This window comes from Vanellus vanellus (assembly GCF_965231255.1).
Source record: "Vanellus vanellus genome assembly, chromosome: 2".
NCBI classification, from domain to species: Eukaryota; Metazoa; Chordata; class Aves; order Charadriiformes; family Charadriidae; genus Vanellus; species Vanellus vanellus.
In genome coordinates, this window is record NC_138906.1 from 147,948,666 (window position 1) to 147,956,918 (window position 8,253).

At 52.0% G+C, this 8,253-nt stretch overlaps 1 protein-coding gene across 2 annotated transcripts in view; it reads right to left on the bottom strand.

The window, feature by feature from the left end:
* Positions 1 to 7,773, bottom strand: part of AZIN1 (antizyme inhibitor 1) — a 29,193-nt gene extending 21,420 nt beyond the window's left edge. The window contains exons 1-2 of one of the 2 annotated variants that reach the window (XM_082499406.1): positions 7,504 to 7,773; positions 1,508 to 1,645 (exon numbers count right to left, since the gene is read on the bottom strand). The gene's annotated coding sequence lies outside the window, so the exon portion shown is untranslated. Of the gene's footprint in view, positions 1 to 1,507; positions 1,646 to 4,111; positions 4,212 to 7,503 lie in introns of those variants that run through there. The other variant, XM_082499407.1, reaches the window with a different exon arrangement.
* Between the last annotated feature and the right edge of the window lie 480 nt (positions 7,774 to 8,253).

Genomic DNA, 8,253 nt, shown 5'->3' on the forward strand with positions numbered 1-8,253 from the left:
GGTTAGAGAAAGAATAATCTCAATGAAGGTACCAGAACAGCATTCTCAAAGAGAAAAACTTCAGTCAAAGCCACAATTCCTTCAAACAGTTTTAGAAACTAAAAAATGCATTTACAGTACCTTAAGATTTTATACTCTATTCACTCCTTCCTCCTAACAATTCTTTTGCCTTTTCTATCTTTTTACTGCTTTATTCCTCTTGAAGTGCAAAATGTCATGCAAGAGTGAGCCGAAACTGAGAAACTGAACAAGAGAAACAATTTTCCCAGATCTTTTGCTTATAAAAATCATGTGACACCTACTAAATAATGATGATATTAAAAGAATTTTCAGTTTGAACTGTATTCACTTGAATAGAGCAGTCATCTACATAGAACCAGACATATGTGGTTAATTCGGTAAGTTGCAAACAAAACGAGAAGAACATAACCTCTGGAGTTAATGCTAGAAAAACATGATAAACCAAGCTCATCCTGTGCCTCCTTTACTGCAGTATTTTCAAAGAACAAGGTCATCTACATTAAGTACCTTATTAGGAGACACACTAACACAACTGGCATTTGGACTCTTTGTGGTCTTTAAAAAGTACCTGGCTCAGTTAAATGCACTTAACCATTCTCATCATCAAGTTTTACATTAAAAAGTGTTATGTAATTTATAGGTACTAAGCCAAACAAAAATGCCCTCAGCTAGACGTGAAAAAAGTAATACAGTAGAAAGTCAGCTTAATTCAGATACTGGAAATGTATTTAAGGCCATTGTTAAAGCTATTGTTTTATGTTAACAGAACAAGATAACCACACACATTCTAGAGTTTTCTGTTCTCCTTAAGATCAGCTATGTGCATTCATTTGTTTTCATTTATCATGGGTTTTGTTTTTCTTTAATAACTACTTGCCTCTTAAAAATGTAAAGGCATTTATAATTGGTACACAATTTCTATCCAACACAGAGTTCCACATTCTACTGTAGCTCAACTACAACTATTTGTGGAAGTGGATAGTAATTAGCAAATAATGGAGACAGGCATTTGGGAAGGCACACCCTCCATGATCGGTATTAGTTGCTGTTTACACTAGCAAATTTTAACTATTTCAGTGTAAAATACCATAAGAAATCACACAGTACTCAGAAAATCGTGATTTGATGTTAACAGTCATGCAGTATGAATTCATGACTTCTGAATTACCACCGAGTTACAGCATTTTATTTTAGAATTTCTCTAGCCAATAGCCGTAATTCAGATAACTCTATTTACAAAGTTTACTCACATGTGTCTCCCAAATTCATTGGTAACTCTGGTGGGAAAAGAATTAGGTGAGTAAAAATTACAGTCCCCCTTGAATGAATGCCCCATATAATATGCACACCACTATTTTCAAATTCTGATAATCTACATCAAGACAGTTAACTTGCTTATCAAAAAGCCAGTACATGCTGTTTGTACTTCTGGAAATGCTCATCCTCCTGCATACGGAGGAAAAAAAGAGAAGGTAAAGAGACTTACATGGACAAGTTAGGAGATGGAACCCTACTATCATCAGCTAGGTTCCCAAGGTGGCTCAGCGTTGAAGTCGAACTGTTCTCTATAAAGCACTTCTCCTAAGCCCTCTGGATAGTTGTAAACTTGATCAGAGATTTTGCCCTGCAGGAGAAAAAGCATAACAAAAATAAATTTTCATAGCCAGAACAAAAGAAAAGCTTTTTCTTAAAACAAGTAACAAATGCTTTTTCAGTAGTGTTTTTAAGGAGGCTTGCAACACCACAGGAAGAAAGCTTATAGTCACAAGAGTGAATGTAAACTCTGAGCCAGAACAAGTCAGACTTATGAAGAACTGCTAAAACACATCAATTAGGCACATGAAACTGCTTGTTTGTACTTATCTTTCATAGTCTGAACTGGAAGAGCAAAGAGCTCTACACGATCCTACTTTAGGGTAGTACTCCTTAATACAGGACTACACTCCCAGAAGTGTTTTTAACCCCGTAACCACTATGATTCTTCTCCTCCCCACTTCCTTTCTATTTTAGAATTCACTTGCCGTGTTTTCTTCCTCTGCTATGAATGAACATGGCATGTGGGTGAAAAATAGTGCTTTGTACAGTGAAACTGAACACTATACAGACAAATCCAGAGATGAGCAAGACAGTAAAAAGAAACTTATGCTTGCCACCAGGAACAAGGAAACATTTCAGCTGGCCCTTAAAGGCTATTACACATAACACCAAAACAGCATTTTAAAGTACAAGGCTAGCTTACTCAAATTAAGTTAAAACAATCACACAAAACAGTACAATGAACATGAAAAGCAGTGAGGGAAACATTAACCAGCCCTGCTGAGAAGTTATTCCTTCTAAAAGGAACTGTCATTTTCATGGAATTAAATACAGTACAGAACTGGTCATGTGTAAACCCAACATACAACAAAGTTTCCATAAATTCACTGTGGTCTATGGCATGAAACATAGAATGTACCAACCTATTGTAAAAATAAGTCTTTGCTGCTCTCATTATTTAAATTAGACTACACGTGCTGACTGCAAAAACCTGGCTTCTAACCCAAATGATCATCTTCTCAACCACATTACAGTTAAGCAAACTGCTGAAGTATATTTTCCCACTTATTCTTCCTATTACAAAACTAAACTAGTATACTCTATAAAGTACCGAATTACAAACAGAATGAATGCAACTTGAGGATAACTTTCACAGCAACTCCACAGAGCAATCGCTTCAGCTTTACCATATAAATTAGCGTTCAGTAGCATAATATTAAAAATAAACCTCAGCACTTCAAAATTAATTGAGATATTAAGGAATTTTGCCAGCTAGAATTAATGTAAATGCAGTGTATTTAATTTTATCCCTTTCTTCCACTAAAGCAAGAAGTCAGTAACATTTAGTTCTCAGAGCATGCACACAACAGTTTTAAAAGCTGGCAACACTTTCCTTTTGTAAAATTAACTAGTAGCTCCACTATTTTCTAGTGTTCTTCTGATCGTACTCAAAAACTCGTAGAAATTTTCCAGTGATTATGAATTAAGTCTACCTTCCCAGAGAAAAACATCATTAAAAACAGGCACTTCTAGGAGGACCACGTGACCTTTAATGCAAAACTTAAAAAGCCATGCTTCAGACAAATATCACCTGCAGTACTATTACAATAAATATTCTCACATAACCCAAGAAGGAAGTGTGCAATGAAAGTTCCTGTGAAGCTGGAATGAAAACCAATCATTTTCCATAGCAGCAGTCAACTCTGAGCTGCGCCGAGTTCTAATTGCCCTTCAGAATCTCTTTTAAATGAGAATTATTTATCTGAAGGATCTACACAAACGTATAGAAAATAGTCTGACTGCCCTCTCTTGCACACATTTGCTGATATTAAATATTCAGAGAGGAAAACGGTACGATTTGAGACTTTCAAATCATAGTATTTTTACTCTGGTTTAACTAGCACAAAGGGTTAGTTTGCTGTACTGTAGCAGAGCAAGACTACCATCTGAAGCAGAAGTGTATTAGATGCCCACAACCCATACACAGTTTTAGAAGAATTGCGCATGTGATCAGCCACAATGAAGCATTCATTGTTTATGGCTCTTAACTTAGGTATAAAAGCATTCTTTGCTAAACAGCGAGCTTTGAGCTACAGGAGTAATCGACAAGGCAGCTTTGCCTTTTAATACTCAAGTGACACCTATATGCATGTATTTATATATCACTTAAGTACACTCAACTAGCAGGTGTCTGAAGTTTGACTGCAGCTTGACCAGCAATGCTGTATGTTGCACTTGAATAGTAACACTCATCTAAGGAAGAAATTAACCCCCCCAGTCATCCACAGCACATAGTTTTGCCAGAACAACTGCATCCCCGCAATAAGCCCTATAAGCGCCAGCAGCCCAGTCAGGGCCAGGCCCTTTCCAGCTCACCAGCCCCCTCAGCTCTCCATGTCTGATATGGACAGGGCTACAAAACCACACCCCGATTCACCTTCTTGAGAAAAAGAAAAAGATCCACTGCATCTCTCCATTTCTGAGAGGAGACCCTTTAGTGACCTGAGCTAAAATATCCGTGAACCAAACCCTAAAAATCCAGCAATACGCTGACCTCACATATTTACACCAGCTGACAGACTTGGAGGCACCAAAGTTACTCTGGTCCACAAAAAAATTCAGCTATTCTTCTGTTACAATAGGTCTCTTCCAGATCAGGGCCAGGGCGTTGTGGCAAGGTGGTCCCCAGGGGAGAGCAGGTCCCGAAGAGAGCACAGGTCCCTGAGGAATTTTCCCCTCAACCGCACTCTTGCTCCTGTGCTACATCAACAACATTTTGAACTGAAATTTGCCATTATACCCAAATTAGTCCATTACACAATTAAGCCTTCCTTTCAGGAAGGGACAGTCTCAATTCCCTTCCAGAGCACTCTCTCCTTTAATTGGAGACATGGAATCATTTCCAGACCGTACAGCGCAGCACTGCTGCAAACACACACCTGCAGCAGCCTTCCAGCACAGGGAGCAGCCAGTGGCGCAAGCTGCTTGCCCAGGGGCCAGCTGCAGCCCTGGAAGGCAGTAAGCCTCCCTCTTGCCTCCAGTAAAACCGTCCCCACGGGGGAAACATTTCCATTGCCATTCAGCACTGAACAACACCCTCCCCCTCCCAAAGTCTTGTAAAGACTCCTCTTTTTCTGGGGTTTAACAACCTTCCCCCAGAGCTCAAGGCCCGGTGGGAGGGACGGGGATGGGGGGCTCGGCAGCAGGCCGGCGGGGGGCTCGGCGGGCAGAGCAGGCAGGGAAGGGAGCTCACCACAGCCTGAACCACATGGGGAGGGGGCTGCCATGTCGCAAGCATCAGCCACGGAGGCAGCAGCATTGTTCACACGGTGACAGGAAGGAAAGAACTAGACTGGACCAGTCCAGACTGGAACAAACCCCTCCTACCATCACCATTATTCACAACCCCCACCTCCCCCCCTGCCCCCCCCCAGCACCGCTGCCTCCCACATTTATCCAGGGAAGAATAGCAGGCAAGTGCAGTATCCTCAGAGCCGAAAATCCAGCAACTGGGGTGGAGGCAGAGGACGTGGGGCAGCACTCCCCCGCTCAACCCCCAACCCCATTGCCACGAAGGAGACCCAGCTACGCGTCTGGCTGGGAGGGGGGTAGGCAGGTCTAACCCGCTTTATTGGATGCCACACGGTGATTTCATTGGGGGCGGCTATATTCGACTGGGACTACACAATCAAATCCTGCTGGGTCACCCGAGACTGCTGCAGAGGTCTGAAACGCAGTGCTTCTCCTGCCTACTGGCACATGTCGGCTGTGCAGGATTTTGCACTGCAGGAGACGCACTCCAGAAAGGCTCAAAAAAGATTTAAGCTCACTTTCTTCTCTCTTCACCACAACCGGGGTCCCCCCAGCACAGATACGTGTCGTCTTGGACTCTGAACGAGCCCAGAGCGCCGACTGGAAAAGACCTGCAGCACTACCTATTAATGAGCCATGACAGCATCCTCCCCAGTCACCCCACATTCCTGCGCTTGCACCATCCCCCTTACGCACTCATGAACCCCCACACCATCCTTCCAGCTCCCCTACAGCCAGTGACAGGCACCTCTACTGACCTCCCACCACTATAACCAGTAACAGGCACCTCTGTTGATCTCTCACCACACAAGGACCAGCACGGCAGCAAGCGCAGGCGCACTCAGGACACTCTGACACTCAGGTGCACACGCTGTACGCACCCAGCTGGCAGCTCAGCAGTGACTGGACGCTCTTCTCCATACTTTCCGAAAGGCACCAGTACAGCAGTGGCCGACTGGACTGCAAGTACCAGCAGAAGCAGCCAAGCCAAAGAGGTTGAGGCTCAACCAAGAGACTTCCAGAAGGACTGGCGGCACCAAACCTCCTACCGCCACACTAACAGAATGACCGCGGGGAGGGGGAAGACGCATGTCCTTGAGCGAACACCCCTGGCAAAGGGAAGAGACCGCTAACAGGAGGGAAGGGGTCCACTTTCCGTACCCCACAGGACTCCACTGTCCCCTCCGCGTGAAGGCAATTTGCCCTGTCATCCCAGCACTTGTCCTGGAAAGCGTTGCTTGTGCAATGCCCCGTCAACTTGTGCGGTGCCCTAACCGCTGGCGCTGCCGCCTTGCTCCACGGCGTGCCCCCCGTCCGCCATGCCGAGGGGGACGGGACAGGGTGAGGCGCCCACAGGTGAGGAAGGGGGGGGGAAGAGGAGCGTGACAGCGGGCACCCGGATGGATACCCACGGCTACAGACACACAACATGGCCTCTGAGAAGCAGGCGAGGAGAGACGCCGCGGCCGTGCCACCAGCACTCCTCCGGCTTCTCTGCCTGCGCCACCCCCCCCCCCCCCCCCCCGCTAGCCAGGCTGGCCTCGAAGCCTGTCACACAGCTGCTCCCCCCGCGCCCGAGGGGGCTGCCGAAGGGAAAGGATCCGCCGAGACCTGCGCGGCAGTCACTGCTCCCGAGCCCCAGCAGCTGCCACAGGGCGCGGGGACGGCGCGCCGGGAGCCCCCTCTCCCTGAGGGGTGCAGGCGAGGACGCCCCTCGCCTCCTCGGCAGGAAGGGGCACACCGCGAGAGGCAGCGACGCCCGGCGGGAACGGGTCCCCCGCCGCGGGGCACTGCCCCGGCTGCTGAGGGGGAAGACACCACACAGCCCCCCTCCGCAGGAATCCGCCATGTTAGGGCGGCCGCCGAGCCCCCGCTCCCGCTACCCGCGGAGCCGGCGGCCCCATCGCCCTCCCGCGCCCTGAGGGGTCGGGGGAGAAAGGGGAACGGCGGCCTCGGCGCAGCCCTCGCCCCGGTCCCCGACCTCTCCCCTCCCGCCTCGCCGCCTCTCGCACGCAGGGCTGTCCGCCATGTTAGCGCGGCGGCCGCTGACCCCCCCTCCGCCCGCCGCCACCGCCGCCCTCCGGGGCGCGGGGGGCCCCGGCGCCCGCCCGCTCCCCCGGCGGCGGCCCCGCATCGCCCGGCGCCTCGCTGCGCGCCGGGGAGAGGGGGAGCCTCGGCTCTGACTCATCCCGCCGTTCTCCATCTGCCGCCGCCGGTGGCAGCCGGTCTCGCCCCACGCCGCCGGGCGAACGGAGAAAGGGCAGCGGGAGGAATGGGCCCCATTCCTCCTTCCCCACCCGGTACTGCCACGGCGGCGGTGCTGCCGGCCGGGCGGCCCCTCCGCCCTTCCCGGTTGCCGCGACCACCGCTTCCATTCCCCTCCTTGCACTGGGGGGGAGGGGGGGAGCAAGGCCCCATCCCTCCCCAAGCCCCAGGCCCCGGGGAGGGGAGAGCTCCTTCCTCTCCCTCCCGCCGCCGGTGACAAGGGACGCCCCGGCCCGCTCCGGGGCTCAGGGTGGGCGTCGCCAACCCCCTCTCTCCCTCCCTCCCTCCCGCCCGCCGCCTCCCCCGCGGCGGGAGCCCCGGCCCGGCGGGGAGGCCGGGGGCGCCGGGACCCCCAGCACCGGTACTCACGTGAGATAACGGCCCGAAAGATTTGGTAAATCGTCTTCTCTTTTTAGGCGGAATTTTTAAAGAGGGATGTGGGAACCTACAGCAGAAATACAGGCGGCGGCAGCGGCGCCTTCCAGGGCCATAGGCTGCGGGGGCGACCGGCGGGGGAAGCGCAGCGCAGCGCTGGGACGGGAGAGCACAGACAGAGAGAGACAGAGCCGGAGCGGGCCGGGGGCGCGGGGCTGCGGCAGCTGGGGGCGGAGGCGGGAGCGCGGCCACCGAGCGGCGAGGCGAGCGGCGAGGCGAGGAGAAGGGGCCGCCGCCGGCAGCGCTCTTATAGGGCGGGCGGGCGGGCGGGGAGGGACCGGCGCCACGCGTCACTGCACCGCGGGGCGGGAGCCGCCGAAACCACCCTCCACCCCCCCTCCCTAACGCGGCGGGCCGGAGCGCCCGAGGCAGCGGCGGGCGGGCATGCGCCGAGCGCCGCCGCCGGCGGGCAGGGGGACACGGCGGCCGCCGCCGCACCGCCCCGGGGCCCGCCGCCCAAAACGGAGGCGGCGCGGCGGCGGCCCCCGCGCTGGTACCGGGCCGGGCGCAGGTGCTGGCGGGGAGCGGCTGGTGTCCCCGGCGGGTGCTGCGGGAGAGGCCGGGGTGGCGGTGGCGGTGCGGACAGGAGGCGGGACAGGGCAGGGCTGAGGTCGGTGCGCCCCTCAGGGCGCAGGGCAGGCGGCTGCCCACACGTCGGTTCATACGGCCGCTCGGATCTGCGTT